Raw genomic sequence first — 14,841 nt, 5'->3', positions numbered from 1 at the left:
ACAGCTCCTAGGGAGGAGAAATTAAGACTGTGGCCATCAAAAGCCAAACAGCTTGATATACAGAAATGTTCAGGCTCTCCTTTGAAGGTGGCAACAACCTTAAACCCAAGTCTTTTTGTGTATTATGTATATTGCCCAACAGTGTGGCATAGACACATTCCCCCTTCTTTCAAAAAGGGAGGCATTGTAGTCATTTCTTGATATTTCATGCCAAAGATAATGGTAGCTTATCTTTATAAAATCGTACCTGAGTATGAGAGAAATGCTCTAAAAATTCACAATCTTTGAAAATAAATAATAAAGATCTTAAGTCAGGAGAAACTGGAAAAGTGTTCAGCTGTTCCATGTTGACCCCTGCTCAGAAAACTTTCTTGTTCCCCAGATAATGCAGGGAAACTGCACTGCACCCCTTGGACAGATATTTATTGGTTCATCGCTTGAAAAGCCTCATATACGTATGGGATTATTCATAACTGGTCACACGTATTAATTTTTAAATACTTTTCCAGTTCCTTCTGGGTTAGAGAGGCATCACATTACAGTGGAAAGAACAAGAAACGGATAGACTGACAGACATGGAAAGAGGGAGCAAGGGGCAGCAAAGGGGAAATGGATTCATTATGACACAGATGTAAAATTCCCTGGTTAAGAACAATGCAGCATTAAAAATATAAATGTAAAGGTCTGGTTTGGTACTTTTCCATTAATTTTTCAAAGGTCTTGACCTCCTAAAGAAAAATTTCTGACTAAAAGGGGGTTTCCTCACCACACAGTTTTCTTCTTCGGCTGGGTCCTACAGCGAAACAGCAATCCTATGTTTGGCCCTTCAGACAGTTACCATGGAAATGAGAGTGGCAAACACTTTCAGCTTTCTGGCTTCACTGTGGGATCCAGTGTAGAACATGATTAAGTTGTCAGAGAACCACCTTAAGTCAAGTTTTACCTGACAACTAAGAGTTTCCAGAAAAATGGTGACACATATGGGAAGGAAAATAGATTGCTTAACTCACTCTGAAAAATCCCTTTTGATTCATAGAATGTCTATATGATTGAAACATAAGAAACCATCTCTTTCTCTAATCAGACACTTCTCAATTCACAGACTCATACCTCAGGGGGCAAATAAAACCTCCCTGTGCTTGCATGGGGAGGAATCACATTAACAAAAGGAAAATAGGGCTCCTGAGTGCTGAAGGAATGAGAAAGCAAGATGCTAAATTAGGGGGAGAGGAGTGACAGAGGAAATGAGAGGGAGGGAATCAAATGCTGTTTAAACCATTTTTAAGGAAAATTGCATATCTTATTTGCAAAAAAAAAAATCACTGTGGATGTCAAAGAACAGTGGCTTTTTATAGCTGGAACCAGAGATGACTGGGAGCTTGAGGGGCTGTACTGAAATGGACTTGAAACTTTCTTTGTACCATTTGTCCCCAGCAAACAAGATCTGGCTGCTCTGGGAAAACTCTCTAGCTATCACTTTGAATCCATTGAGAAGTTCTATTCCACATCACTGACCCCTAATGAAGCCCTACTGGATTGAGTAAGGTCAGTGGTTTTTTTGGGTTTTTTTTGCGGTACGCGGGCCTCTCACTGCTGTGGCCTCTCCCGTCGCGGAGCACAGGCTCCGGACGCGCAGGCTCAGCGGCCATGGCTCACGGGCCCAGCCGCTCAGTGGCATGTGGGATCCTCCCGGGCCGGGGCACGAACCCATGTCCCCCGCATCGGCAGGCGGACTCCCAAGGTCATTGGTTTTTATATTGGGATTAAAGAGGAGGACAGATCACTCCATGTAGCACAATGGCTACAAACAAAAGAACTGATTGGCAGAAGACAATACTTAGAGAGCTACTTGGAAGAAGACTTTCCAGATATTAGTGGAATTGGAAAAAGTTGCAACTTGAAAATATACACTGTATCTTCCATTTGGGATTTTTAGTTCTTGTAGTTAAAAATATCCGTTCACTGGGACTTTCCTGGTGGTCCAGTGGGTAAGACTTCATGCCCCCAGTGCAGGGGGCCTGGGTTCAATCCCTGATCGGGGAACTAGATCCGCATGCATGCCACAACTAAGAAGTTTGCATGCTGCAACTAAGACGTGCAGCCAAAAACTAAATAATAAATAAATGAATATTTTAAAAAATACCCCTTCACCTGTATACTTGCTGGAGAGTGTGTAAATTATTACAACCACTTTGGAGATCAATTTGGAAATATCTAGAAAAGTTGAAGATGCAGATTTCACACAACCCAGCAATTTTACTACTAGGTGGCTATAATGGAGTGAATTGTGTCTGCCCAAAATTCATAAGTTGAAGCCTTAACCCCCATGGGACTGTATCTGGAGATAGGGTCCTTAGTAGGTAATTAAGGTAAAATGAGATCATAAGGGTGGGACCCTAAACTGATATGGTAAGAAGAGGTGAAAAGAGACCTCTCTCTCCTTCTATCTGCCTTGTGAGAACAGAGTTAGAACGTGACCATCTACAATTCAGGGAGAGAGATTTCACCAGGATCCAACCAGGCTGACACCCTGATCTTGGACTCCCAGCCTCTGGAACTGTGAGAAAATGAATTTTTGCTGTTTAAACCACCCAGTCTATGGTATTTCGTTATGGCAGCAGAAGCTAAGACAGTGGCTATCCTAAAAAAGCTCTTACTCATATGCATGAAAGAAATATAAGGATGTTCATGAGACTATTGTTCCTAATAGTAAAAATAAGGAACCTATCTGACTTCCAGTAGAGAAATAAATAAACTGTTTGTTCACATAACAGAATTCTATAGAGCAGTTGAAATGAACAATATTAACATGTACCAATGTAAATAAATCTCAACAATATAATGTCAAGTAAAAAAAATCAAGCTGTCAAAGGATACTTACATATGCTATCATGTAATATTTGAAGCACCCAAAACAATAGTTTATAATTTTAGAGGTACATACTTATATAGTTAACAAACATATGCCTGGAAATGATACACACCAATGACTTCTGAGAAGGGAGGGAAAAATGATACCAGAGGCAAGGGGGTGATTTTTGCTATATCTGTAGTGTTTTATTTTTTAATATGAAATGAAATTTGTACCAGTTTCAGTAGATTGTTCACATCTTTTAAATCTGGATGGTAAATGCATGGTAGCTGTTAATTAATTTTCTGTAGGTTTCACATATTTCATAAATAAAAGATGTTTTCCCTTATCATCTGGGTTTTCAGCAGTACAATAGTACATTTTAGACGGTTTTCTTATCTACCTTTTATATATGCTGTAACAGAAAGCCCAGAGAAATTAGCCAACATGGACAAAGTGTCCAATCTAGTTAAATGGTAACTTGAGAATTAGAAAGTAGTTTTCTGTCTTGTTCCATAGTGTACCCTGTATGTCTGTTAATTATGTACTACAGAATCGAGGACTCCAACTTTATCATCTAAGCCAGAAATAATCCAAATCATGCCCAACTGTGGAAGAGCACGTTTGAACCCACTGCACCCTTCCTGTCCTCCAAATGATACTCCACGGTTGACGTGTTACCTATTTTACTTACTCACAGGCATCAGCCCTCCTTAGGAGGGTTCAGATTTTCCAGTTTTTTTAAAAAATATATATAAGGAACTAATACTACTGAGCCAGAAATTTTCCAAAACAATTGAAAAGTTGGCAGAAGCTTTAAAATGGAGGTTTACTGATTATAATTAATTTTGGCTACAAGATTTTAATTAGGACGTTTAAATTCTTTGTAAGATAGATATTTAGTGCTGTTCAACATAGATTTATAGCAAGAGAATGAGTAGTCACTTATACTGAATTTCCAAATTAATCTAAATAATTGAAATTTTAAAAAATAAGTGACATGAAGAATTCTGCAATATAATTCTGAAATAATAAGTAGAAAATATCCAGGGACATTAAGAATAAGATTTGTTGAGACTTCCCTAGTGGAGCAGTGGTTAAGACTCCACGTTCACAATGCAGGGGGCCTGGGTTCAATCCCTGGTCAGGGAACTAGATCCCACATGCATGCTGCAACTAAGGAGACCATGAGCCACAACTAAGAGTTCACATGCCACAACTAAGGAGCCCGCGTGCTGCAACTAAGGAACCCGCCTGCTGCAAATAAGACCTGGCACAACCAGATAAATAAATAAGTTAATATTAAAATATATATATATGTATATATAAATTTTAAAAAAGAATAAGATTTGTTTCTGCATCACCTAACATATCCAGGCCCCCCCAAAAAAATTGTTTATCAGATGCTCTATATTATGTTTTACACAGTTGGGGTAAAGAATTTTTGCTACATTAATTAGGTAGTGTCAAACCACTTCAGACACCTGATGGTATTATTTAACCTACACTTCATAAAAAATAAATACGTAAATAAAAAGGACTTGAAGGAAGACAACTTATTTTGAGAAATAATGACTAAATATTCAAGTTATGCATAGTTTCATACTACAAATTTACCAAAAGTACACAGTTGGGGGAAATGTGGTATTATTCACACACAGTGGCTAGTACATACACACACACACACACACACACACACACACCCATCCTATGTTTAGCCACCTCTAGGTAAGAAAATGGTCTCTACTCTTACTCAAATCAGATTGCCATCTTTTTTTTTTCAATGTCTGGATTTTGCTGGTTCTCCAAAGTGTATCCCATAGTATTCTCATCTGTTTCTTCCATCATCAGAGCCCTCATCTCTATTTCCAAAAAAACCAAAAAACAAAAATAGCTTAGCCTCCTGCTTATCTTATTGTTCAAAATTTATTTTCTTAATTCTATCTTGATAATTAGTATTCCTGAAACGTTCTTTCCTTTCAACATGCTTGGTAAAACGTACTTGTGCTCTGTGTCCCCCGGCTGGATGCCTCTGTGATATTCCCCTGCTGGGTTGATGGAAGGGATGTTTTAACTCTAGTCCTTTGGGCAGGAAGAGGGCCCCTATGATTGGGTTAGCAGTGAAAACATGAAGGCCCTGACACTGCTTCCACCCAACCATCCGACACTCCTCAGGGCACAGCAGTTCAAGAGTGTTTAGTCAATGATAGTATGGGGTGGCTACTCACATTTATAGGTTTTTACTTCTTAATTTTTATATGGTTTGATATTCGAATTATCCACAATGTATTCCTAGAGAAGTAAAAGGTATTACATATTTCTAATAAAAACGCAGAAGGAAATAATGTAATCAGTGCACCTATATATTTTCCCAATAGCTTATAATTAAAGGACCCCATTCCAGTACATAATTTATTTTGACTATAAATGTTTCTTTGTTTATATATAGTTAATTCTTTTGTATGTCACTTTTTTGCAAACAGAGGGTTATACAACTGTGTTATTAACTCTTTTGTTAAGTGTGAAGAAAGTGTTCCATTCTCAACTAAACTGGAGCTAGAAAAAATTGTTTCATTTTTGAAGACTTCAGAGCCTGTGTGTGACTATCCACTACACAACCCAAGAGATGCTAAGGTATACAGTGGTAACAGCAACCTTCCTTCCTTTTTGGTGTTCTGCTGTGGAATGCTTATTAATATTACTTGGACACTGAATTTATACTTAAGCAGATTATATTGACTTCTATTTCTAATTCATTTTTATAGTAGCTTCCTAAGCAAGTTTTAAATGCAATTGAATTTTCTTCTTTTTATTTAAATTATAAACTTTATGTTCATAAAAATTCAAACCATATATAGGTATGGTGTATAACAAGCAAACATCTTCACCCTCTCCCAAATCACACTGTCCTCTCCCAGAAGTAACCATTGTTAACAGTTTAGGGAGTCCCATTTTGTCATTTTTACATGAAATAATTGAATTCTTACCTCAGATAGAGGAAAATGTCAAATATCTTCAAAATCGGGTTGGAGGGAAAAAAGTCTTTTTAAAAAATCTTCAAATAATATATTTTCCCCTGATAATTCCATGGCTTACATTATGAGTAGCATCAGATTTGGTTTTAAGAGGAACTCCTGACTTTTCATTAACATAAATAATTAGTTACCAAGGACGTGGGTTCAAAAATAATACAGTTTCTATAAACTTTTCCCCAAACTGTGCTAGATAAATTACATCTTCAACTTTGATCTTTCTTTAAATCCTTCACTAATTTAGGTCAAACTATCAGAATAAGAATAAATCAAACCACACCTTTACTCACCAAACTGAGACAAGACCTCAACGCCCTCTAGTGGAGTGACCTCTCCATGCTTCATCATGTGGGACCAACCCTCTGATTCCAGTGGGTAAGATGAATCGATACAAGCTCTTCATATTAGAATTGTACTTCCTTTTGTTCGTTCATTTAATTAATATTTAAACTTGTATTTTAAATTTTCTGGTTAAAATAAACCATCACCAAGAACACAAGGGAAAATATTGGGGGGGGGGGGCATGCCCATATATAAAATATCTATTAATAACTTTTATCACTATAATTATCTCAGATCTTCCAAGTTATCTGCTTGTCTCGACCGCCTACTCTTGGCCATATCATGACTCTCTACCACTAAGTCTACAAAGACTTGAATCTATTCCTTTGTTTTAAAAAATTATCTTTTTCTTTAATTTCATTTCTCTAGATTTATCACTTCCCTTAAGTATTACTTCATTAATTTTTCCAAACAACTGCAAAATAACCACTGAATTCATTTTTCTGCTTTTCTCCCTCTGAGAATACGGATTATCAGCCTCTCCCATTTATAATACCTGTTCCAAGGAATGATGAGAGCAGCAGAGCATAGTAGTTAAGAGCAGAAGGTGGAGCTAGAGGCCCTGACTCAAAGTCCAGCGGAGCCATATACTGTCCATGTGATGCTGGGCTAGTCATTTAAACCCTCAGTCTCAGTTTCCTCATCTGTAAAATTCAGAATGATGATAATAGTATCCAAAAAGCATAGGACTTAAATAAGAAAATCCATGTAAAAGATATAGAACAGTGCCTAACACATAATAAGCACTCAATGACTATTACTTAATATTGCTATTTCATCAGAGTCTTATGAATAAATAATAAGGTAGCCTAAATGAAAGATTTGAATCCAATCCTAAATGCAGCTATTCACTAGTCAGGCTCTCACCATCCCTTGTTTACATGATTGCAGTAGCCTCCTAACAGACCTTTAGGCCAGCAGTCTCTCCCAATTATAGTCCACTGTCATCAGTCTGGTTACGGAACTGACCTAGGGTCTGCTTGCCTACTGCACAGCAGAGCCAAATTACTGACACTGGGTTGTGGTGAAAGAAAGTACAGTGTTTATTTGCAGGGATCCAAGCAAGGAGTACAGGCAACTCATACTCAAAAGATCCAAACTCCCCAGTGGCTTTCAGGGAAAGGTTTTTAAAGGCAACATTTCAGGTGAGGACTGCAGGGGACATGGCTTTCTTCTGATTGGTTGGTGGTGAGGTAACAGGGTGATGTTTCAGGAATCTTAATCATCAACTTTCTGGTTCCAACCAGTCTGGAGTCTAGTGCTTATGCTCAGCAAAGAGTCACCATCCTCCATCTGGTGGGGGTGGGGTCCTTAGCTCCTGCAGAACAACTCAAAGATATGTATCAGATTGTTATGTATATCCCTAATTAGTAACTGTTTAGGTCTGCTCTTTGGAACTCAGCAGTAGCCCAGGAGACTAAAGCCTTTTTCTACAAACAAGAAATGGGGCAGAGGGGCTTTTGTACCTGGGAGGGCCCCTTAGGGTCCTGCTCGGTTTCAATCCCCCCTTTCCTCTGATACTCCTCAATCCTGAGGGGAACAGGTATGGGACAAGAAAGGGAATAAAGTTTTGGATAGAGAAGTTAATCGTAAACTCAGCAGGGGAACTCGGTTTTAGGGCGACTCAGTTTCATATTTATTTTCCTAAAAATAATGTTGACATTTCTGGTTCAGGATATGACGAACTAATCTTCCTGCTGAAAACAACTGTAAAAGCTAATATGTGAAACAACTGCGTGAAGGAACTGAAAAGCACCCAGTTCGGGTAGGATTGGAAAGGAAAGACTACAATCCTAGAGAGAAGAGAAGTACTGGAGTGCAGGTCCGCACTCACCATGACTTTCCTCTGAGGGCATTTTCTAATTCACAAGAGGGGAAATAGGCCCCAAGCAGAAATGTAGGAATCTTATTGGGCTCAGAGGAAGTAGGTTGGAATCTGGGGCTGCCTAAGTGTCTAGGACTTGAGAGGAAAAATTATAGATAACAGGGATTCAATCAAGGTGGGGTGAAATGAAAAAATGGTCCAAATCCCCCAAGTTTACCCCCTCATTGGCTAACTCCTTAGTTACACATGCCCAGTGTGAGACCCCAAAAACCTCAGCAGAAAATAGCATCTGAGAGAACAAAAGAGCTGAGCAAAAGTTTAATTAAATAGCTGTGCAGTGTTGCAAAGATTGAAATTTGAGTTCAAGCCCAGACAAATGAAGAAGGGAGGGGGTGTCAGTAAGTAGCCAGGGCTTTCAGTCAAAACACGGAAGTACTGTATCTTGGGAGTAAGGACAAACCTAAAATATAAAAACCTTGATAATAACTAAAACCATCTCTCAAAAGAATTAAAATAATCCTTCTGTATTTTACATACCTACTGGAAGAAAACTTAATCTTCTATGGAGGAATATGATAGCATTTATAGCCTCTCCAATTTTCATCCATAATATCTGGCTAAAAAAAAAAAAAACCGAATAACTAAAAGCCATAATTTAAAATAACAATAAAAATAGACCTAGGGATAATTAAGATATTGAAGCAATCAGACAGGGACTTTAAAATAAAAATAATAAATGGGTTCAATAAAACACAGGAAAATATGGAGAATTTCAACAGAGACCTTGAATCTATTAGATATGGTAGAACAGAGACCTTCTGGTAAACTGGAAAACAAGTAAGTAAACTATACTTAGTTTGAAGCAGAAAGAAAAAAAGGGATAGAAAATACAAAAAAGAATGTAAGAGATATATGAAGAATAGTGATACAGTCTAACATGCATGTAATTAGAGTCCTAGAAATGGAGAGGAAATGATAGTTCAGAAAAAACATTTGAAGAAATACTGGCTACAAATGTTTCAAAGTTGATGAAAGACATTAAACCACAGAATCCAGACACTCTATGAACCTCATGTAGAATAAAAGTATAAAGAAAATCACACCTGGCTACATCAGAGTTAAGCTGATAATAACCAAGAAAAACAGAAAAATCTTGAAGCACTCAGAGGGAAAAAAACCCACACATTACCTTCAAAGAAGCAACAATAAAGCTGTGAGCTTACTTTTCAACAAAAATGATCGAAATCAGAACATAATGGAATGGCATTAAAATGCTAAAAGAACAAAAAAAACCTTTCTACCTTCTCACCTAGAATTCTGTACACAGTAAAAATATTATTCAAAAAAAAGAAGGCAAAAATTAAAGGCTTTTCAGACAAGCAAAAGCTGAGCTTATCACCAGTAGATCTTTACCACAACAAATACTAAAGAGTTATAAAGGCTGAAGAAAATGATCCTAGATGGAACCACTGGCTTGCCTAAAGGAATGAAGAGCACCAGAAACGTTATGTGGGTAATCTAAATGAATACAGTCTGGTTTATAAAAGACAAATAATTATAATATCTTGTAGGGATTTGAATATATATAGAGGTAAAATATATGATAATAGCACAATAAAAGAGATAAATGGAGTTAAACTTCTTTTGATTATCATTATAATGTAAAATTCTATTTGGGGGAATTGGTAAAAGTACTAATTAAAGGAAAACTGTAATAAGTCTAGGATGCAAGTTGTATTCTATTATTACTTAATAAACCACCCCAAAATTTACTGATTCAGCAAAATCACAGCATTTATTTTGCTTACAAATCTGCAGTTTAGGCAGAGTTCATTGGGGACATCTTGTCTTCAGTGGGGACATCTTTTCTTTACTCGGAATCAGCTAGGATGGCTCAAAGTCTGGATGCTGGAAGCATCTGAAGGCTCCCTAATTTGCCTGCCTGGTTAGTTGATGCTAGCTATTGGCTGAAACCTCCATGGGGCTATGCCCAGAACACCTACATGTGGTTGTTCCATGTGGCTGCCTAACATAGCATGGTGGCTGGGTTGGATGCTTAGAAAGAGAGCCAGGCAGAAGCTATATCACCTTTTCTAATCTATCTTCAGAAGTCTTGTGTCACTTCCATTACATTCTATTGGTTAGAAGCAAGTCACTAGGTACAACCCATATCCAAAGGAAGGGAAGTGAAGACTCTTCCTGTTGATGGGAGAAATGTCAAAGAATTTGTAGACATTTTTTTTTGTTCTTTTTTTGCTTTTTGTTTTGTTATACTGGAAGAATCACAATTCTCATTCTTTTTTTTAAATTGAATTATAGTTGATTAACAATGTTGTGTTTATTTCTGCTATACAGCAAAGTGATTCAGTTATACACACATATATATATATATACATTTTTTAATATTCTTTTCCATTACGGTTTATCATAGGATATTGAATATAGTTCTCTGTGCTATACAGTAGGACCTTGCTGTATATCCATTCCATATATAAAAGCTTACATCTGCTAACCCCAACCTCCCAACCCATCCCTCCCCCAACCCCCTCCCCCTTGGCAACCACAAGTCTGTTCTCTACATCTGTGAGTCTGTTTCTGTTTCATAGATAGGTTCATTTGTGTCATATTTTAGATTCCACATATAAGTGATATCATATGGTATTTGTCTTTCTTTTTCTGACTTACTTCACTTAGTATGATAATCTTTAGTTGCATCCATGTTGCTGCAAATGGCATTATTTCATTCTTTTTTATGTCCGAGTAGTATTCCATTGTGTATATGTACCATATCTTCTTTATCTATTCATCTGTCAATGGACGTTTAGGTTGTTTCCATGTCTTGACTGTTGTGAATAGTGCTGCTATGAACATAGGGGTGCATGTATTTTTTTGGATTAGAGTTTTGTCTCGATATATGCCCAGAAGTGGGATTGCCTGATCATATAGTAATCCTATTTTTCTTCTTATGAGGAACCTCCATAATGTTTTCAATGGTGGCTGTACCAACTTACATCCCCACCAACAGTGTAGGAGGGTTCCCTTTTCTCCACACCCTCTCCAGCATTTGTTACTTGTAGAGTTTTTAATGGTGGCCATTCTGACTGGTGTGAGGTGGCACAATAAAACTAAAATTAATGAAATAGAAAACAAAGATACAATAGGATAAACAAATTCAAGATTTGTTCTTTGAAAATTCTAATAAAACCGAGAAACCTTTAGCAAGATCGATTAATGGAAAAAATAGGGCATAAATAAAGTGTTAGTATTGAAAAAAAGGGACATAACTAATATGCAACAGAGATATATTTAGTTGAAAAGATTTTCATATTCATTACAAACAGTTTCTTTCTAGTATTGGCTCCAACGATTAATAGGAGTACACAAGAGATGAAGTTTCACTAGATCCTCTTGTAACTGAATGCTTGGCATCCCTCTCTAGTCTATCAGTGTCTTGGCTGATAACTTCCCTCACCCCAGGTCTCTCTCCGCATTACTGATGTAAATGACACAAAATTATGATGCCTAACAATATGACATGAATTTTTTTTCAACTTTTTTTTATTGAAGTACAACACTCACACAAATGCACAAGCCAAATAAACAGCTCAACAGATTAAGACAATGTAAACACTTAAGTAATTATTACACAAGCCAAGATATATAAAGTTATCAACACTTCAGAAATCCCCTGCAAGCCCCCTCCTAACTACTACTTCCTCCCTCTTCCCCAAGGTAATCATTATTTTGTCTTTTAGATATGCCTGGGTTTTGAACTTTATAGAAATGACATTTATGCAGAACATATACTTTTGTTCCTGGCTTCTTTCCGTCGATGCTATGCTTGCAATTCATCCATGTTGCTGCATGTGAGTGAATTTGGTTTTTCATTGTCATATGCATTCCACTATATAAATATATAACTATTTATTTATATATTCTACTGTTGATGGACATTTAGAGTATCTTCAGTTTGGGGCTATTATGTATACTGCTGCCATGAACAGTTTTTATGTCTCATGGCCCATATGTGCACACATTTCTGTTGGATATGTTCCTAGGAATACATGCTGATCATAACATATGCATATGCTACTCTTTATCGAATAATGCCAACTGTTTTCAAAGCAGCTGAAGTGATTTACACTCCTAGCAGCAGTAGTTGAGAATTCTCATTGTTTCACATTCTTACCAACACTTTGAATGATTGGTTATTTTAGTTTTAGCCATTCTGGTGGATTTATAATTCTCTCATGGCAACATTAATTTGCATTGCCTTTGTATTTGTTTCATATGGCTATTGAAACAAATGATCAGAGACTTGGTGGCTTAAAATGACAGAAATTTATTCTCTCATAGCTCTGGAGTACAAAAATTCGAAATCAGTTTCACTGGGCCAAGATTAAGGAGCCAGCAGGGATACACTGCCAACAGGTGAGAATCCATTCCTTAAGTCTTCCAGCTTCTGGTGGCTGCCAGCATTCCTTAGCCATATCACTCCAGTCTCTGCCTCTATAGTTACATTGCCTTCTCTTCTTCTATGTGTCAAATGTCCTTCCGCCTCTCTTTCATATGGACACGGTGATTACATTTAGGGCCCACCAGATAATCCAAGAAATCTATCTCATAATCCTTAATCATATCTGCAAAGTCCTTTTTTTGTCATATAAGATAGCATTTCACATTTTCTAGGGCCTAGGACAAGGATATCTCCTGGGAGGCCATTACTCAGCCTACTACGTTCCTTATTTTGATTAATTTTCACATGTTTTTGATCACTTGGATATCTTCTTCTATGACATGTCTGCTTAAGTCTTTTGCTCATTGTTTTAAACTGAGCTTTTTCTTATGGATTTTTAAACAGTTATTTATATATTCTACATACAAGTATTTAGTCAGGTATATTTATTTATTTATTTTGAATTTTTGAATTTTTTTTTTTATACAGCAGGTTCTTATTAGTTATCCATTTTATACATATTAGTGTATGTATGTCAATCCCAATCTCCCAGTTCATCCCACCACCACCCCACCACCACCACTTTCCCCCCTTGGTGTCCATACATTTATTCTCTGCATCTGTGTCTCAATTTCTGCCCTGCAAACTGGTTCATCTGTACCATTTTTCTAGGTTCCACATATATGCATTAATATACGATATTTGTTTTTCTCTTTCTGGTCAGGTATATTTATTGAAAATATCTTTTTCCACTTAGTAGCTTATGTCTTCATACTCTCTGTTTATGAAGAGAGGTTCTTATTTATAATATAGTCCAGTTTATAAGTGTTTTCCTTTAAAGTTAGTGCTTTTTGTATCCTAATTAGGAATCTGATTCCAAGATCATGATGATATTTTCCTAGGTTATCTCCTGGAAGCTTTATATTCTTATTCTTCATGTATAGATCAACAATCATTTAGAATAAATTTTAATGTATGGTGTGAGTTTGGGGGCATGTTTTCCTTTATTCTTTATGGATAGTCTATTGACTCAGAACCATTTGTTATAATGAAAACCTCCCACTGATCTGCATAGTTACTTTTGTTTTAATGCAAGGGCCATATATGTATGAGTCTGTTTCAGGACTTTCTGTTCTATTCCATAGGTCCATTAGTCTCTCCTAGTCAGCACCACACTATTTTAATTACTATGGTTCTATAATAAATCCTGATATTCAGGCAAGCTAGTCCTCTCGCCTTGTTCTTCAAATGTGTACTGGCCCCTTGGATTTCTGTAAATTTTAGAATCAGCTTGTCAAGTTCCACACAGGCTAGGATTTTGGTTGTACTATATCTATGGATCAATAAAGGGAGAACTGACATCTTTATAGCATTGAGTCTTCCAATCCATGATCATAATAATATTCCTCTATTTATTTAGGTCTTCTTTAATTTCTCTCGATATTCTTTTATAGTTTTTGATGTAGAAGACTTGTATAGCTTCATCAGATTTAGTCATAGGATTTATATTTTTAATACTATTATAATTAGTCTCTTAAATTTTTTCATTCTCCAGTTATTTGTACCTGGTATATAAAAATACAATTGTATTTATATTTGCATTTGCATAGCAGCCTTGCATCAGCAATATATGAGTTCTTTTCAATATTCTGTGTATACATCATGTCATCTGCAAATAAAAAGAATTTTATTTCTTCCTCTACTGGCTAGCTCATCAGGACAGTATTGAATAGAAGTTAGTGATAAAGGACATTCTGTTGTTATTCCTCATTTCAGAGAGAAAGATTTGAATGTTTTGCAATTAAGATGATGTTTGTAGGTTTTGAAGATACCTTCACACAGTTAACAGAAATTCTCTCCTTTTCCTGGTTTGCCACAAATTTTTATAATGAATGGAGGTTAAGTTTGATCAAGTGTGAGTTTTTTTACCTACTGAAATGATTACATCATTTTTGGTTTTTATTCTAAAATGTGATATATTAATTACATTGATCAAATTTCAAATGCTAAACAAATCTTGTTTTTCTGAAACAAAACTAACTTGGTTAAAATGCATTATGCTTGTAGCTTCTGGTAACAAAGTTTTGCTGACCTCACAAACCAAGTTTGGAAGAGTTACCTCTTTTTCTATTTTCTGGAAGAATTAAATATCCTCTTCATTAAATGGCAGAAATCACCGAGCTATTTGGACCTAGAGTTTTCTTTGAAGTAACATTTTAATTTTCAGAGTCAATTTCTTTAATAGTTAAAGAATTGTTGGGCCTCCCTGGTGGCGCAGTGGTTGAGAGTCCGCCTGCTGATGCAGGGGATACGGGTTCGTGCCCCGGTCTGGGAG

The sequence above is a fragment of the Hyperoodon ampullatus genome (genome assembly GCF_949752795.1).
Source record: "Hyperoodon ampullatus genome assembly, chromosome: 1".
Taxonomy (NCBI): domain Eukaryota; kingdom Metazoa; phylum Chordata; class Mammalia; order Artiodactyla; family Ziphiidae; genus Hyperoodon; species Hyperoodon ampullatus.
Note: the sequence above shows the minus strand (reverse complement) of the source record.